Consider the following 18,372-nt stretch of genomic DNA (forward strand, 5'->3'; position numbering starts at 1 on the left):
CTGCGAGGGGCTGGAACGCACTGGGCTATCCTCCGCGAGCCCTGGCCGCGGGAACAATGGGAGCGCGGCGTGGAAAAGGGTGGGCGTGGGCCAGGTCCCGGCTGGAGATAGACGAGGTCGGCGAGCTGGGCGCGGGGCCGCGGGGTTACCCCGGGGCACCGGGCACAGAGCCGAGAAGTCTAAGCTAGCGAAAATCGAGGTCGGCGCTGGCGGGAACCCGGGAGGACGTGGGAGCCCCGCGTGGGGTCTGCTCCTCTTCTTCGCCCGGCCTCTGAGCCCGCCGCAGCTCAGGTTGACGCCGGGCCCACGTGGGGAAGCCGGCGGCGGGTCCCCAGCGCCGGGAGGGTTCGCGGGGCTCAGCCCCTTCCTCTGCTCCCCTCCCCGGGACCGGCGCGCGGCCCCAGCTCCGGCGGCTCCGGCGGCTCCGGCGCTCCCCTGGTGTTGGCTGCTCGCCGCCGCTGCTTGCTCGTTCGCCCGCCCGCTGCTGCTTGGGGGGCCGGGATCGCCGCCGCCTCCTCCGGGGGAGCCGGCCGGGGCGGGGCGGAGCGGCGAGAGGGGGTGTGGGGGGCGGGCGAGGAGGGGGCTGAGCGCCGTGGGAGGGCGAGCAGGAGCGAGCGCGCGAGAGAGCGGGGCATTTCTGCGCAGCTCTAGCGCGCCTCGGAGCCCGCCGGGGCAGCCGCCGGACACCAGGACCGCGAGCCAGACAGCTCCCGGAAGCCGCGCCGCCGCCGCCAGGTTAGCCGCACCCGCCGTCCCCCTCCGCGTCCCGGGGACCCCGCCGCGTCGGGTCCCGCGTGTGCGTGTGGGGTGGCCGCCGAGGGCGGCGGGCTCGATTCCCGATCTTTGGGCACTGACAGGCCGGCGGGCCGGCTCCAGGAGCCGCGGGCTTCGGTTCGTGCGTGTGGGGACTGTCGCGGGTTTGTGTGTCGGGGCTCCAGTCTCTGGGTGTGTGTTAGGTGTGAGCGCGCGTGTGCTCGTGGATCCGTGCGAGCGGCTGCTCGGTGTGCGCGCGCGTGCGTGTGTGCGCCGGGTGTGCATCTGTGTGTGCGTGTGTGAGGGTGTGTGCCTTGCGTGTCTTCGCGAGTGGTGCGTGCGTATCTGGGTGAGGGTGCGTGTGTCTGCGTGTGTCTGTCGGTGAATGTATCTGTGAGAGGGTGTGTCCGAATGTGTAGCAGTGTGTACACCTCTGGGTGAGGGCGTGTGCCAGTGGCTTCGCTTGTGGCTGGAGCCTGTGGCGGGTGTGTGTGTGTGCGCGCGCGCGTCGCTGTGTGCGCGCCAGTGTGACTCCCGTGTGTGCGCGTGTGAGTGCGGGTGTGCTCCCGCGTAGCCCCCGTGTGCGTGTGCGCGGCTTTGTCTTCGCACTGCCGGGAGGAAGGGGTGGGGGCGGCGGTCCAGGCGCCGCCGCCGCTGGGAGCTGGGCACCTGGCCCGGGCGGTGGGTGGCGGCGGCGGGGGTGTCCCTTCCCCGTCGGGCAGAGACTCCCTGCTGGCAGGTGGGCGGCCACACCCCGGGGGTCGGGGGAACTGGGCTGACAGCAGATCCCGCTTTCTGACCTGAGCTGGAGAGGAGGGCGTGTCCTGCTTGAAGCCCGTGTGCGTGCGTGCGTGCGTGTGTGTGTATGTGTATGCGTGCGCGCGCGTGTGTGGATGTGGGTGTGGGTGTGGGGTGGTGGTGGTAGCAACAGCAGTTTCCAGGCTGGTGACCAGCCGGTTCAGGGATTCATTTCCTGTTGTGGCCAGGGGACCTGTCCCCTCCGGCCTTCCCCCAGCCCCCCACCAGACCTAGCCTGTGCCAGTCTCACCCGTGCAGGGCTCTGGGTGGGTGGGAAGGTAGGTGGGTAGAAGCTCAGGTGCCCTGAAAAGGACTAGGAGGGAGAACCACTCTCTTAAAGGGCCAGCTCCTCACTCCAGGGAATCCCTCCTCAGGAGACCTCTCTACTTTGAAAGAGATGTCTCTGGGTATGTCCATACCCCTTTCTCCAAGTACTGGTGCATACAGGCATTTCTAGATCTATAGTCTGTGTGCATGTGTCCTCCCTGTGTACTTCTTGTACATTTGGGTGTATAGTGAACAGTGAAAATGTATCTCTTGATGTATATGTGTGTGTGTTTTTATAGGTTCTGGTATATTTGTTTTTATGTATGTGTAGTTGTTTGTATATTAGTCTGTGCATGTGGGTTTGCAGAGAAGTGGCATTTTGCTGCCAAATGGAATAGGATAGAAACATTCTGTACCGGGCCACGCTATTTTTGAAAAACTGCGTGAAAAGGAAGTTTGGGAATTTAGTCTGTGGCTTTGTGGGTTTCAGATACCAGTACTGAAATGTAGGTAGGTTGGATTTTGACTGTGATACAAGGGTAGAGAGAAGTAGAGTCTTATAGGAGGAAGAAATTGTTCAGAGAGAAGGATATCCAAGTGCAAGAATTCTTCCATTAGTTCCAGTTCTTCCCCGTAACGTCACATCCCCCTTTGCTGCTTGGCTTGCCAAGATACAGGACACAGGATTTGGAGTGCAAAGGGAGGGAGCTGGGAGTGTAAAAGGAAGGAAGGTGGATGGGTGATAGGATTGGGGGCCAGCAGCAGATTTCTGCAATTCTTAAAAATGTTTCCCTGCCAAAAGCAGCAGAGGCTGGGGAAAGCTGAGCTTTCTGTCCCCTCCTTGAATCCCAGAATCCCAGGACATGGGGAAAGCTGGCCTGGAGTTCATGAGCTCTGGAGTCTGGGCCAGAGATCTTTTGCCTTGTTCTGTCACCGAGACTGGAGTGTAGGCAGTGTCACGATCTCAGCTCACTGCAGCCTCCGCCTCCTGGGTTCAAGTGATTCTCCCGCCTCAGCCTCCTCAATAGCTGGGACTACAGGAATGAGCCACCACGCCCAGCTAATTTTTTTTTTTTTTTCTTTTTTGAGACAGAGTTTCACTCTTGTCGCCTAGGCTGGAGTGCAATGGCATGATCTCGGCTCACTGCAACCTCCTCCTCCTGGGTTCGAGCAATTCTTCTTCCTCAGCCTCCCAAGTAGCTGGGATTACAGGCACCCACCACCACGCCCGGCTAATTTTTGTATTTTTAGTAGGGACAGGGTTTTGCCATGTTGGCCAAGCGGGCTTTGAACTCCTGACCTCAGGTGATCCACCCGCCTCGGCCTCCCAAAGTGCTGGGATTACAGGCATGAGCCACCGTGCTCGGCCTAATTTTTGTATTTTTAGTAGAGACAGGGTTTCACCATGTTGGTCAGGCTGGTCTCAAACTCCTGACCTCAAGGGATCTGCCTGCCTCCGCCTCCCAAAGTGCTGGGATTACAGGCATGAGCCGCTGCGCCCAACCTGGGATCTTCTTTTGACTTTAGCCAACCCCTTCATGTGTTTATCTCTTCACCCAACACTTTTTATTAAGCTTCTTTATGTGAAAGGGTCTAAACTCCCTAAGCCTTGGTTTACCTGGCTAGGCAGCTAGTGGGCTAGATTTTGGGACTTTGATGACCCTTCCCTTGCTCAGATTGCTAGAGTTTGTCTCGTTGTTACCCAGGTTCAGGAATCCACCCTTCTAGTCCCCAGAGATCCTGGCCATGGTCCTCACTACTGATCTCCCCACCAATATACTCTAGTCTAGAGCTGTGGTTTTTTCACCTCACCAACAGCAGCAGGGTTACCTGGGAGTTTGTTAGAAATGCAATTTATTGGCTGGGCTTGGTGGCTCACGCCTGTAATCCCAGCACTTTGGGAGGCGAGGCGAATGGATCACCTGAGGTCAGGAGTTCGAGAGCAGCCTGGCCAATATGGTAAAAATACAAAATTTAGCCGGGCATGGTGGCATGCGCCTGTAATCCCAGCTACTAAGGAGGCTGAGGCAGGAGAATTGCTTGAACCCAGGAGGCGGAGGTTGCAGTGAGCTGAGATTGCATCACTGCGCACCAGCCTGGGTGACAGAGCGAGACTCCATCTCAGGAAAAAAAAAAAAAAAAAAAGAAATGCAATTTCTTGGTTCTCACGCCAGACCTAGGAATTGATAACTCTGGAGGTGTGGCCCAGCAATCTATGTTTTAACAAACACAGGTAATTCTTATTTACTCTGGAGCTCAAGAGAGGTGGAGACAGGGAGCCGGGAAACATCTATTAATTGAAACACTTGGAAAGCCTCCCCTGTCCCTCACACAGGTGCCTGAAATAGCCCTCAGGCCCCACCTGGTAGGTAGGAATTCTGCTTTCAAGTCCCAGGTCTTATGATCTTGGACAAGTCTCTCCTTCAGTGACTAATGCAATGACTCTTTGACAGTGTGCTGTGGACCAGGTTCTGAGCGAGGGGTTTCCCTGATCTGCTCAGTTTCTCCAATTCTTACTTTGATCTCTAAGGCCCTTCAGGATCCAGTTCCTGCCCACTTCTCTGGACAACAGCCACTTTGGCCTTTTAGTTCATCTAGGCACCATGAGCTCTTTTGCTTCTGGGATTTTGCACATCCTGTTCCCTTTGTCTAGCACACTCTTCCCCTGCTTCTTATCTTGATTAACTCCCACTCTTCATGTTTCAGCTCAATAGTCACTTTCTCAGGGGGGCCTTTGCCAACTCTCTAGGCCAAGTCAATTTTCCCTGTTACACATTCTTAGAGCTCTCTGTGTCTCACGGGGCTTGTGATAATTTGTAATTGTTGTTTGTCCCTTTACTAGACTGTAAATGCCATGTGGGCAGGAACTTGCTTACTAATCTTCTTAGTGTCCCACACAGTGCCTGACTTATGATTTGTGTTCAATAAGCTTGTCAAACTGAGTTAATTTATAAAATGGCAGATGGCACTAAATGATACCCAAAGTTTCGTTTCAAGCCCTGACAATGTGTAATCCAAGCAGGCCTCAGCCTTTTCTCAAGTTGATTTACCTGTCTTTTTCAATGCTGCATCTCCCATCTCCTGGCTGTAGATTTGAGCACTCACCGTGGGTCCAGGCCCATGCTGGGCTCTGCTCTAGTGGAGGCAGGAGGAAGCTCCTCAGGAGACACAGCCTAGCTTGGGTTCTGTGTCTTCCTGGATTAGGATTGTACTGGAATGAGAAGAGGAAAAGTATTGAAAGAGGAATCCAAATATCTGCGTCCATGCCTTGTTATGTGACTGAGGGCCAATCACTTTCCCCTTTTGGCACGTGTCCATCTCTGTAAAATGAAGGTATTGGGATGGGTGGCACACTTAGTAGTGGTTACTAGCACTGGCTCTACAGTCATTCGGGGTTTGCCATGTACTAGCTGGGGGGACTAGGGCAAGTGATTCCATCTCCTCATTTCCTTACTTGTAAAACAGGACCAGTACTAGTATCTGTTTCACAGGATTGTTTTGAGAATTAAATGAGATAACATCCTTGGAATGCTTAGCATAATGTGAGTGCATAAGAAACATTTGATAAATGTCAACTATTATGACCATTATTGCTATTCCACAATTCAGCTCAACATTCTTGAAGGCCTTTGTATTGGGCCCTAGGCCTACAAAAACAGAAATGAATCCAGCAGTATTCACAGGTTGGGGGTGGGAGCAGACATGTAAAGATGCAATACCACCGCAAGGACAATGTGCAAGTTGCCAGGGTGTGGCTGTTTATGGAGGAAAAGGCTTCCTGGAGGACAGAGATGGTGTTTGGGCTGGATTTTACCATCTGAGTATTTGAAATAGCATGTGCAAAGGCAGAACGGCTTCTTAGGGGAACCCCAAATAGTTCCACATGGTTGGAATAGGAGGTGGTGAGTGGCAGGGATGAGGGTGGAGGAGTGAATGACTGGAGATAAAGCTGAGAGGAAGATTAGGGACAGATCTGGTGCAGGCCAAAGAGCCTGAGCAAGTCCTGCAGACGGCAGGGAGCTGGGGAAGAGGAGTAAGCCAACCAGGAAGGATCAGATTTGCATTTCAAAAACACAGCTCTCCAGGTGGTGACAGAGGATGGTTGGTCTGGGAGGAAGGGAAGGACTGTTGACCTGGAGACCTGGGCACAGAGGCTGCTAAACAAGCTCAATGGGAGGCCCCACTGGGGTGGATAGATACCTAGAACAGGCTGTTCTAGGAAGTTTTTTCCTCTGTAAACCTGTCTTCAGCCTGTTTTCAGGACAGCCTGGCCCTGGAAGGTGCAGGAGAGGTGAGAGTGACTTCTCATGAGGAGCCTCTGGGTCCTCTTTAACCTCTAAAGCTGCCTAATGAGTGGGAATCTGAAAAACAGAGTTTGAGGGTCCTAGGTCTGCTACTCAAAGGATGCACAGTGTATTAACTTCCTAGGGGTGCTGTCATGAAGCACGCAAACCAGGTAGCTTTGAACCACAGACATATACTCCCCCACTTGTGGAGGCTAGAAGTCTGAAATCCAGGTGTCAGCAAGGTTGGCTCCTTCTGGAGGCTCTGGGGCAATCTGTTTCCTGCCTTTCTCCTAGCTTCTGGTGGTTGCCAGCAATCTTTGGCATTTCTTGGCTTGCAGCTGCATCTGCCTCTGTCGTCACGTGGCTTTCTCTCTGTTTCATTTCCTCTTATAAGGACACCAGTCATATGGGATTTAGAACCCACCCTAGTCCAGTATGACCTCATTTGAACTTGAGTAATTGCATCTGCAAAGACCCTGTTTCCAAATATGGTCACATTATGAAGTTTTAGGTAGACATAAATTTGGGTTGGGAGGGGACACTGTTCAACACAATACATGCAGGAAGTTGGGGAGGAGTGCATGCCTTTTAGTTCCACAGGGCTACATCCAAATTTAGGCTTTTCAGTGGAGCCTCTATGAAATGGAGACAGTAGGCCGGGCATGGTGGCTCACGCCTGTAATCCCAGCACTTTGGGAGGCCGAGGCGGGCAGATCATCTGATCAGATTTGTATTTCAAATTTGAGTGATCTGAGGCAGATTATTCCTGAGGTCAGGAGTTTGAGACCAGCCTGGCCAACATGGTGAAACGCTGTCTCTACTAAAAATACAAAAATTAGCCAGGCGTGGTGGCGGGCACCTGTAATCCCAGCTACTCGGGAGGCTGAGACAGGAGAATTGCTTGAACCTGGGAGGCGGACATTGCAGTGAGCTGAGATTGTGCCACTGCACTCTAGCCTGGGTGACAGAGCAAGACTCTGTCTCAAAAAAAAAAAAACAAAACAAAGAAATGGGACAGTAGCACCTACAGTAGTGTCATGGTCATGAGACTTGATCAAAATAACAGATATGAGCATGCCTAATGAGGTAGTACACAGTAGGCACTCAATACCTACTTCCTTTCCAGCTCTCCCTTCTCTGCACTTAGGAGCTTGGACAAGTCACCTAATCTTGCTTTACTTTCCTCATCTATCAAATGTGAATAATCATCATCCAGCCCTGCCTACTTCACCAAATTGCGATCCCAGGAGATAATGAGAAAGCTCTTTGTAAATTGCTTAAGGGCTTGTAGCTGTGATTTTTAATTATAATAATCATCATCATAATAACCCTTGGCCATTGTCATATCCGCTGCATTCTCCTCAGAGCCCAGCCCAGCCCAGCCCGCTCCTCTCCTGAGACAGGTCCTCTTTGCCTGTTTGTGCTCAGAGGCATCCCATGAAGTGTCGCCTCTGTCTGAGTTGGGAGGACCTTAGAGATGGTCCTTGCCGTTGCCCTTATTAGCCTGAGGAGGGAAACATGCTCAGGGAGAAAAAGTGACACCCGCAAAGTCACACAGCTGGTCAGTGGTAATTGGAACACCTTATCTGTGGCTCCTGTCTTCAGTCTGAACAGTGCTTTTTCCCTAGTTGCAACTTTAGGCCCAGAAGCAGGAGCTCAGGGCAGATAGAGGCCTGGAGTGGGCTCTGCATATGTTCCGGAGGTGAGAATGCAACAGGAGAGTGTCCTGCTGTCAGGATTAGAACCCCAAGAAAGGGGTCCCTGGGCTCTGAGTGAGCAGGCTGAATGGGCCAGTTGTTCTGTTATCACTCTGGCTATGGCCATCTCTGCCTACTCTGGTGGGAGGGCCACCATGCGGGGCTCTGGAGTCTAGATGTAACCCAAGGCTTCAGTGTCCCTGTTGACAGCCAGGGTGGCATTTCTCAGCAGGTCCTGTCCCTCTAAGCCTTGCCTTGGTGGGTCTAGGGAAGGCTCTGGGAAAGAGAGAGGGCTTATACTGTCCTGGTAGTTTCTGGCAAGTCATCTTCCTTTCCCCCCACACTGGGGAAGCCAGGCCCCTCCTTGGCCCCTTGATTCTTCTTTCCTTTCCTCCCTCCTCTTCTCAGTTTGCTCTCTCCCTTCTGTCTGCTTTCTCCCCTTCCCTCTCCCCACCTTGTCCCCAGATTAGAGGTCTAAAGATAGAGTCTCCAGGCCCACTTCAGGTGGGTGGTTTTGGGTTTGCTTGAGGCCACCTAGAATTAGAAAGTCTAGAGTCTTCCTCATAAGAGGCTCACTCTGGTGACTTATAATCAACTGCTTATGTTTATTGGCTTACTGTGTGCCAGGCCCTGTGCTAAGCGCTTTACATTGCCTTATGTCTTTTAATCCTTACAACTACCAAGCGAGGCAGAGATGATGATCCCCGTCGTATTACAGGAGGCTAAATAACTTGCCCAAGGCCTACGCAGTCCTCAGCCAGCAAGTGGCACAGCTGGGATTTCAATCTAGATCTGTCCGAAGCCCACCGGTACTCTTGAGTCTTTCCTATACGGCCTGTGACAGAGCCTGCGGGAGCATTTAGGTGTCCACAGAGGGGCATGCATTTGCTCAAATTCAGAGAACAAATTCCTGACTCTGAGAGAAGGGCTTCCAATCGAGGAATCTTCCCTCCCAGGCCTGCACTCTGGCAGCACCTCCGGGACTGGCCTTTCTACAGCATCAGCCTTGGGGCCCGCCAAGGCTCTGAGCCCATCTGGTTCTAGGCAGCTGCCCACCTGTAGGAGAGACACTGCATCGGTATGGGGGGTGGTGACAGGGCCCATCTGAAGGTACTTGCCTTTTTTCCTAGTTATTGTTTTGTCTCTGGCCACCTCAATTTTTCATTGAATCGAGTCTTCCACTTAAAGAAGCATATCATTTGCAAAGAGCATTACTTTTGTCTCCTCACAAGACTGCTTGGGAGCTTGGATATGCTGCAGGCTCAGTGACGGGTGGAACTCTGGAAGAAGTAGGGAGGGAGGCAGAGACCGGAGCCAGGAGACCCAGGTTCAGAGGTACACATCCACCAGAAGAAAAAAAGGAGCTGGCCTGAGGGCCAGAGGGAGGTGGCCTGGAGAGAGGGAGGAATAGGAAACCTGCTCTCACCCCATGTGCAGCCCAGGAGTCCAGACTCCCTCCCAGTCAGGGCTGCTGGTCTCAGAGTGTCACTCAGGAATCTGGGCAGCTGCAGTCAGCTTGTTGAGCCTCCACCCACCCCAACCGAGACCATTATGTTGGTCAGCCTGGCCCAGCCCAGCCACCTGCCTGCCTGAGCAGGTGGCTCAGTCAGAAGGGACCTTGGTGAAGGAGTGGTGGCTTTGAAACTTCTATCCACAGAGCCACTCTTCATAGGCAAGGGAGCAGAAGTTCAATTTGTGAAACACCTAAAAGGGGGAGCAGCTTAGCACCCCACCCCATTCCCCTCCCTCCTAGGGTTCCCTAAGGCTGGGCCGCTCAAACTTTGTTTCCCCCTAAGAGCAACAAAGGTGAGCATGCTAAAAAGCAAAATAAAACAAAACAAAACCTGTGTGCCATGGCTCATGCCTATAATCCCAGCACTTTGGGAGGCTGAGGCAGGTGGATCACCTGAGGTCAGGGGTTCGAGACCAGCCTGACATGGTGAAACCCTGTCTCTACTAAAAATACAAAAATTAGCTGGGCATGGCTGCATGCACCTGTAATCCCAGCTACTAGGGAAGATGAGGCAGGAGAATCACTTGAACCTGGGAGGCAGAGGTTGCGGTGAGCTGAGATCACACCATTGCACTCCAGCCTGTGTGACAGAGTGAGACTCTGTCTCAAAAAACAAAACAAAACAAAACAAAAAAACAAAAAAACCCAGCACTCTTTTTCCAGACCTCACCCAAGAGATTCAAACCCAGCTGCTCCATGGGCGGGGTCGGGGGTGGGCGTCAGATCCGAGGTAGGGCCCCGGAAGCAGCCTGCTGTAACAGTCTCCCCATCGAGATGATTGGGACACAGATGGTTCTCAGATTGCCCTTGTAGAAGGCTGGCCTCAGATGTTCATGAACTTCTGAAATATGGCATGCACAATGTTAAGAGTGTGCATTGTCCCCAGGAGAGGATCCACAGGCACCATCTGTCTTGGAGTCACAACCCATACAACTTTAGAACTGCTGTCTTCAGGGTTGTTTTACGCAGTTGGAGCCTAATGTCTAGAGAAAGGTCACCAGGGAGCCAATGGCAGAGCTGGGTGGAGAGGGCTGGTCTCTCATGCCTCTCAGCACATTGCTGGCTTTGCTGTGAAGGTGGTCAGGGACTGTAGACCTGTCCCTCTGTCTGGGCCTCAGTTTTCCTAGCTGTAAAATGGGGGTTGGACAGGATAATCTCAAGTTTCCATGCAGCTTTGATCTGTGGTTCTGGAAGTCAGGTCTCCTGCTGCCCAGTCCAAGTTCTTTGTCCTTTTCCTTGCTCCTCCCTGGCTTCACCCACCACTGGGGGGACCTCCCCCTTTTTCATCTTCCACCTTCAGAGATTCTGGACACAGCCTGCATTCTGGCCCCTTGAATCCCTTCTGTCTGACCACATGCCCAAATGCTCAAGCCCTTTCTCCCTTTCCGTCCCCACTCACCATAATTGAGCAAGGTGCCTGTGAATCTGGGGAAGCTCAAGGTGACCTCTGTTCAGAGCTGGACATGTGGGTCAGTGCCAAGGGGAGGGCTGCGAAAACTAATTTCCTGAGGCTCCTGGGACACACCCAGTGCTTCCTATGTCTTTGCCCTAGCTCCCTCTGTTCCTCCCTGCCAAGAATGCCACCCCCTCCATTCCCCAATCACTGTTGAAATCCTGTCTGCCTTTTCAAGGCTCAGCTCAGATGCCAGCCTATGTCCTACAAAGCCTTGTAAGCCCTCCCCCTCACTCCAAGATGAAATTTGTCTTTAACTCCTCTGCACTCCCTTAGTACCTTATCTGTTCCCCTCTGGGGGATGAGTTCTGTTTGGTCTTAGCTTTATCCAGGGAGGTGGCTTTCACCGGGTTGTGAGCACTGGGATGCCTTATGTCTTATTCTTTGCTTCCCAGCACCTAGCATGAGGCTGTGCACAGAACAAGTTCTTAATTGAGGCTTACTAAGTTTGCAGAATCTGCCTCCAGCTCTGGGCTGAGCTGGCCTCTTTACAGCCCCTATGGCCCATGTCACTGGCAGGCCATGGTTTCTCACAGGGCCCCTCCCTCTATTTGTGGATTGGAGGGAGGCCAAGTAGGGCAATAAGAACTTAAATTCCGATCTTGATTCTGCCATTTCTGGGCTGTGTGACCTTGAGCAGATCACTTCCTCTCTCCGAGCCTTAATTTTCTCAGTTTAAAACAAAGAGGTAGAGATGACAAGTCTATTGGGGGCTTGGGTGAATTAACTGAAGTGCTTTGTGTAAAATGCTGATAAAAACATTGTAATGAACAAATAGCTAATAAATGATTATGAGTTATTATTTTTTGGTTAATAGTTATTACCATTGTTTCTTTTTCTTTTCTTTTTTTTTTTTTTTTGAGACAGAGTCTCACTCTGTCGCCCAGGCTGGAGTGCAGTGGCGTGATCCAGCTCACTACAAGCTCCACCTTCTGGGTTCACGCCATTCTCCTGCCTCAGCCTCCTGAGTAGCTGGGACTACAGGCGCCCGCCACCATGCCTGGCTAATTATTTTTGGATTTTTAGTAGAGACAGGGTTTCACCGTGTTAGCCAGGATGGTCTCGATCTCCTGACCTCATGATCTGCCCACCTCGGCCTCCCAAAGTGCTGGGATTACAGGCGTGAGCCACCGCCCCAGCATTATTACCATTGTTTCAACAAACATCTACTACATTCTGAGCATTGTGCTGCGGGGGCCAGGGTGAGAGACAAAAAAATAATAACAGGAGTTCCTTGGTCTCCAGGGTCTTAAGGTCAAATGAGGCAGTAAGACTCTAGTACAAGAAGTCAGTGTCTGGCAGAGATGTGGCTGAGTGAGTTGAGGGGGGAGTCATTAGTGTAGAGGTGACAACAGGCTAGAGGTGACATTTGAGCCAGAAGGGAATGAAGTAGGAAGGGCAATGACAGGCTGGGAGGAGACCCATATTCCCTGTGGAGAATGGGGAAGTGGGGTGCATATTTGGAGAGTTTCAGGAAGGAGGCGGGAAAGAGCAGAGTGGAAGCAGAGTTAGAATTTCCCTGCAGAAGGGGCATAGGGTCGGCACCCCGGATGGAGCAGGAACTTCAAGCTTTGTTTTGCCAAGAAGAATTTGGGGGAGTGATGACTCATGATGCCGCCATTGAGAGTAAGAGAGAGACTGCCGGGAAGGTGGGGTAGAAAAGTGAGGCTTTATGGCAGAGAGAGTGGGGACCAGGGAGGTGGGGGGACATTGTCCCTCTCTGCCGAGGCTTGTGCTAAGAATGGTGGCAAGTGGGCTTCAGTTCCGGGCTTCTGCAGGGCTGCCTGTTTATCTGGCCAAGATTGGGATTTGAACATTGATGTCTGAAGTTAAAGCATGAAATGACTCCAGAAATGTCAGAATCTCTATATGTCAGAGCCCACCAGCAGAAGTGATCTCTGAATCCACCTCCCTCATGCCACGCTATACAGGTGGGAAGCAGAGGCCTGGGAGGAGGAGATGGCACCCAAGAACACCGAGTGAACTGGCCTCACGTGCTCTGGATGGGCTGTGCGCACTCTGGATGGACCTAGGCCTGTGTTAGGGTGAGGAGGGGGCCAGGGAACCCATGAAGGATGTACATGACAAGCAAATGTTAAGCTGGGAGCAGTCTGTTGCTAGGGTGTGTGCGTGATCCCAGGTGAGTGGGATGTGAGTGGGCCGGAGCCGTCATCATTCCAGGCTTTCCTTCCGGAAAAGGAGAAAGGGCCACATAGGTGGGAACCAGGGGAATATTGGGATGTGGGGGAAATCAGGGGGTGGCTTGAGAAGAGGAGGCTGTTGCCAAGCAGCAAGAGACATGACTGTATGAGAACAGAACAGGCACCCTAGCGTCTGTGGGCCTGGCACTGTACAGCCCTGGACTGTAGTGGTATCACCTCCATTGCAGGGGAAGAAACCAGGGCTCCCAAGGTCAGAGCTAGGAAGAATGGAGTCAGGAGTGGCATCCAGGGCTGGAGGACTTCAAAGCCATGTCTCTGGCATGCCCTGGGTGGCAGCCATTCCAGTTCTTGTGAGGTCCTGGGGTCAAAGGGGTCAAGGAGGTACTCAGCCCAGCGCAAGTCATCTTTTGCTTCCTTTCACTTCTTCTCCATCAATCTGCCCATTGAGCGGGCCTGTTTTCTTCTACTTTACCCACCCCCCTTAATTTGTTGATGAAAAATATTTATTGAGCACCTATTATGTGCCAGGCACTGCCCTTGATTTCATGGAACTTATGCCATCGCTTCTTGGCACAGAGGGCTATCCCACATTGCCAGGGAGTGATGGGAAGAAGCAGGGGAGGGGGCCACTGGCCACTTCTCTCTCCCTTTACGTGAGCCCCTCCCTCTTCTCAGCCTCTATCCCCTTGCAAATGCCCCTAGCCCCAGATGGTTCTTGTTGGAACTACCTCCTGCTGAAATGAAAACCAGTCAGAGTTAATTGTTAAACCTAATAGCTGGTGAGAGTTTCACTCTCCTGGGCTGGTGGGAGGGGGGCTGCACCCCAGGGGAGGGGTGGAGTCACCCAGGTTTTTCTGGCTGGTACCTGCCACCTTTTCCCTATTCTGGAATCTGCTTCCAGGGCCCTCTCCTCCCCTCCTCCCCAGGGGGCAGGCTGCCACCTGGCCCTTTCCCCTGCCTCCAGCTAAGGTGACCCTGGGAGGTGAGCACTGGCTCTGGCCTTAGTCCAAGGGCCTCTGGGTGAGTGCTCTTAGGGGAGGTGTGGGGGAGGGCAGGGTGCCTAGCCCTGGAGACCCGTCCAGAGGCCAGGCAGCCAGTGGACCTTGCTGGCTTTGCCTCCTGCTGGGTGTGGGTGGGGGAACTAAGGATGGTGCCACAGTGGCCTAAGCCCTGCACACAGGACCACTGCCTGTGCAGCCCATGCCATGCCGTTCCGCTCTCCTTCCCTTTTGTCCTCTTCATTGAGTTTCTTATTCTGGGCCATTCTCTGCCAAAAGACTGGGAGATTTGGGCACCCTGAGAATAGTGGCAAAGGCTTATTACTTCTAGAAGGCTGAGCCTCGGGGTAGGCCCCTGCCAAAGTTTAGGGACAGAGCTCAGGGTTCCAAGTCAGCAGGCCTAGTCAAAGCTGGGTGACTTTGCGCAGGTGACTTACCTCTGTGAGCCACAGCCTCATCCTCTGAACACTACAGGAGTTCCTATTTTGGGGAGGTTTGAGGGGTCAGTGAAGGACACTGGGTACTCAGATCCCATTGTCACCATCACTGTGTGGGCACCAGAGGTAAATATTAATTTTAGGTTCAGTAGGGTTTTGTTGAATGAGTAGATACCATTCTATTCAGAGGTAAGCTCACAGAGGTAAGTCAACTTTACCTTCGAGGCTTAGCTCTGGGCTAGGGCCAAGGAGGTCATCGGCCCAGGCCCTCAAGGACTTGACTGCAGAGCTGCAGCTGCCCTATACAGCAGCCATTAGTCACATGTGGCTAGTGGACATGTAAAATGTGGCTAGTGCCACCAAGGAACTGACCTTTTGAACTCTGTCGCCCAGGCTGGAGTGCAGTGGCACAATCATTGCAACGTCTGCCTCCCAGGCTCAAGCGATTCTCCTTCCTCAGCCTCTGGAATAGTTGGGATTACAGGCATGCCCCACCATGCTTGGCTAATTTTTTGTATTTTTAGTAGAGATGGGGTTTCGCCATGTTGTCTGGGCTGGTCTCAAACTCCTGAGCTCAGGCAAAGTAATCCCAAAGGATTTCAGGCATGAGCCACCAAGCCCAGCCAAATTTTAAATTTTATTTAATATTTAATTTTATTTGATTTTAACTAATTTAACATTTTAAAAGAATGCTCCCTTCATTTATTGACAAACTATGCGTGTTTGGAAACTTAGATTTGAGAATATACCTTTTTTTTTTTTTTTTTTTTGAGACGGACTCTCGCTTTCGCTCTGTTGCCCAGGCTGGAGTGCAATGGCATGATCTCAGCTCACTGCAACCTCCGTCTCCCGGCTTCAAGCAATTCTCCTGCCTCAGCCTCCTGAGTAGCTGGGATTACAGATGCACACCACCATACCCGGCTAATTTTTGTATTTTTAGTAGAGATGGGGTTTCATCATATTGGTCAGGCTAGTCTTGAACTCCTGACCTCATGATCCACCTGCCTTGGCCTCCCAAAGTGCTGGGATTACAGGTGTGAGCCACCGTGCCCGGCTTTTTTTTTTTTTTTTTAAATCATAAAGGCGGCTGGGCATGGTGCCTCATGCCTGTAATCCCAGCCCTTTGGGAGGCCGAGGTGGGCAGATCACTTGACGTCAGGAGTTCGAGACCAGCCTGGCCAGCATGGTGAAACCCCCGTCTCTACTAAAAATACAAAAATTAGCCAGGCGTGGTGGCACGTGCCTGTAATTCCAGCTACTCAGGAGGCTGAGGCAGGAGAATTGCTGGAACCTGGGAGGTGGAGATTGCAGTGAGCTGAGATCACACCACTGCTCTCTAGCCTGGGCGACAGAGTGAGACTCCATCTTAAAAAAAAAAAATTGTAAAGGCAAGGAGAATCTAAATATCTTATGAATATTTAGCATCTGAATCAAGATGTGTTGTAAGTATAAAATACACACTGGATTTAGAAGAGGATGTATTAAAAAATGTAAAATATCTCTATAGTCTTTTTAATTTTAGTTTTAATTTTTTTTTTTAGAGGCAGGTTCTCACTCTGTTGCACAGGCTGGAGTGAGTGGCATGATCATAGCTCACTGCAACCCTTGAACTCCTGGACTTAAGAGATCCTCCCACCTCAGCTAGTAGCTGGGACTATAGGAATGTGTCACCTCACCCAGCTAAATTTTTTTATTTTTTGTAGAGACAAGGTCTTGCTATGTTGGCCAGGCTGGTCTTGAACTTCTGGTTTCAAGAGGTCCTTCCACCTCAGCCTCCCAAAGTGTGGGGATTACAGGCATGAACCACCGTGCTGGGCCTATAGTATTTTTTACATTGATTACATGTTGAGATAGATATATTGGGTTAAATGAATATATTATGAAAATTAATTTCCCTCATTCCTTTGTGCTTTTTAAAATGTAGGTACTAAGGCCAGGCACGATGGCTCACACCTGTAATCCCAGCACTTTGGGAGGCCGAGGCAGGCGGATCGCTTGAGACCAGGAGTTCGAGACCAGCCTGGGCAACATGGGGAAACGCTGTCTCTACTGAAAATGCAAAAATTAGCCAAGCATGGAGGTGCGCACCTGTAACCCCAGCTATTTGGGAAGCTGAGGCATGAGAATTGCTTGAACCTGGGAGGCAGAGGCTGCAGTGAGCCAAGATCGTGCCACTGCACTCCAGCATGGGTGAGAGAACGAGACTCTGACTCCAAAAATAAAATAAAATAAAATGTAGCTACTATACACTTTTAAATTACATATGTGGCTCGCATTGTATTTCTATTTGACAACACTATTGTAGACAGAGTTGAGTTGGGCACATTTGATTAATAACAGAAGACTACATAAAGACTAGTTATTTGGGGAATGTTGGGAGGTCAATGAAGGACAGATATTCCCCACCTCACCCCAGCCCGGGCCTTGCCCCTTGGTGGAATGTTACCCTGGACAGCCCCATAGCCTCGAGGATGAGTTCAGGGCTTCTTTTTTTTTTTTTTTGAGATGGAGTCTCGCTCTGTTGCCCAGACTGGAGTGCAGTGGCGCGATCTTGGCTCACTGCAAGCTCCGCCTCCTGGATTCACACCACTCTCTCACCTCAGCCTCCCGAGTAGCTGGGACTACAGGCGCCTGCCACCACGCCCGGCTAATTTTTTTTTTGTATTTTTAGTAGAGACGGGGTTTCACCGTGTTAGACAGGATGGTCTCGATCTCCTGACGTCATGATCCGCCTGCCTCGGCCTCCCAAAGTGCTGGGATTACAGGTGTGAGCCACTGCACCCGGCCGAGTTCAGGGCTTCTGATGGCAAATGAAAAACCTTGGTCTGGGTCCTCATCCTGGCCACGCCCTTCACTTGCTCTGTGTGTGACCTTGGGCAATTCTCTTTGCTGAACTTGAGCCTTTCATCTGCAAACTGAGACTAATGGTGGTTGAGGGGATGGCCTGAGAAATAATCCAAGTGAGTATTTAGCACAGTGCCTGGCATGCCTAAGCAGTCAAGTATTTGCTGTGTGGTGATTGCTACTACTGTTAGTGTGGGGGCTGTTGCCACGACAGTACTGTTGCATCCAGCAGCTCATATTCAGTTATTCCATGTGCCTCAAGGGGACATTGGCCAGAGGGGAAGAAGTTAAAATAGCTTGAGGGTGGGAGTTGGGATGGGGATTTGGGGCTGCTTTGTATGATACCTCAAGAGATTGCTTGGTTTTCAGGTAGCTCCTTGGATATTCCTTTCTGCAAGTGATCAGGCAAAGATAAATTCCATTTTACAGATGAGGAAGCTGAGGCCTGTGAAGGGAAAGTGACCTGGCTACACAGCCAGAACCTGAATGCAGGACATTCTGCCCCTGTCGTGGTGGTATTGGAGCCAGCTAATGCCACCATTCAAGGTTGCAGGAGCAGCACCTGACCAGAAATCCAGAGCTTGTAAGCAATGGTTATTATTAGTCTTCTATAACTGGAAAGGATCTTGACATTGTTTTTTTTTTTCTCTTGAGACGGAGTTTTGCTCTTGTTGCCCAGCCTGGAGTGCAATGGCGCAATCTCGGCTCACCGCGACCTCTGCCTCCTGGGTTCAAGTGATTCTCCTGCCTTAGCCTCCCTAGTAGCTGGGATTATAGACATATGCCACCATGCCCGGCTAATTTTATATTTTTAGTAGAGACGGGGTTTCTCCATGTTGGTCAGGCTGGTCTCGAACTCCCCACTTCAGGTGATCCGCCCGCCTTGGCCTCCCAAAGTGCTGGGATTACAGGCATAAGCCACCATGCCCGGCCTTGACATTGTTTAGTACAACGGTCTCATTCTGAAGTCGAAGAAACAGAGATGAGAGAGGCAGAGCGAGAGGGAGAAAGAGAGAGAGAACTGCTGATCACATAGCAAGTTGGTGGCCAAGCTGGAGCTGATTCTGTTTGCTTAGATCCAGGCTTCAGCTCAGCCCCAGCAGGATGGATGGCCCTGCTTGTCAGTGCCCTTCTCTCCTGCCCAGTCCCCAGAGAGGGCTTCTG

At 51.8% G+C, this 18,372-nt stretch overlaps 1 protein-coding gene across 13 annotated transcripts in view; it reads left to right on the forward strand.

Annotated features, from left to right (window-relative positions):
• Positions 1-602: 602 nt before the first annotated feature.
• The window catches only part of EPB41L1 (erythrocyte membrane protein band 4.1 like 1), a 139,877-nt gene continuing 122,107 nt past the window's right edge, over positions 603-18,372 (forward strand). For 8 of the 13 annotated variants that reach the window (XM_016937830.3, XM_054674701.1, XM_054674695.1 and 5 more), the window contains exon 1: positions 608-735. The gene's annotated coding sequence lies outside the window, so the exon portion shown is untranslated. Of the gene's footprint in view, positions 736-18,372 lie in introns of all 13 variants that reach the window. The other 5 variants (XM_063802892.1, XM_063802893.1, XM_063802894.1 and 2 more) reach the window with 4 other exon arrangements.

The sequence above is a fragment of the Pan troglodytes genome, chromosome 21, assembly GCF_028858775.2.
Source record: "Pan troglodytes isolate AG18354 chromosome 21, NHGRI_mPanTro3-v2.0_pri, whole genome shotgun sequence".
NCBI classification, from domain to species: domain Eukaryota; kingdom Metazoa; phylum Chordata; class Mammalia; order Primates; family Hominidae; genus Pan; species Pan troglodytes.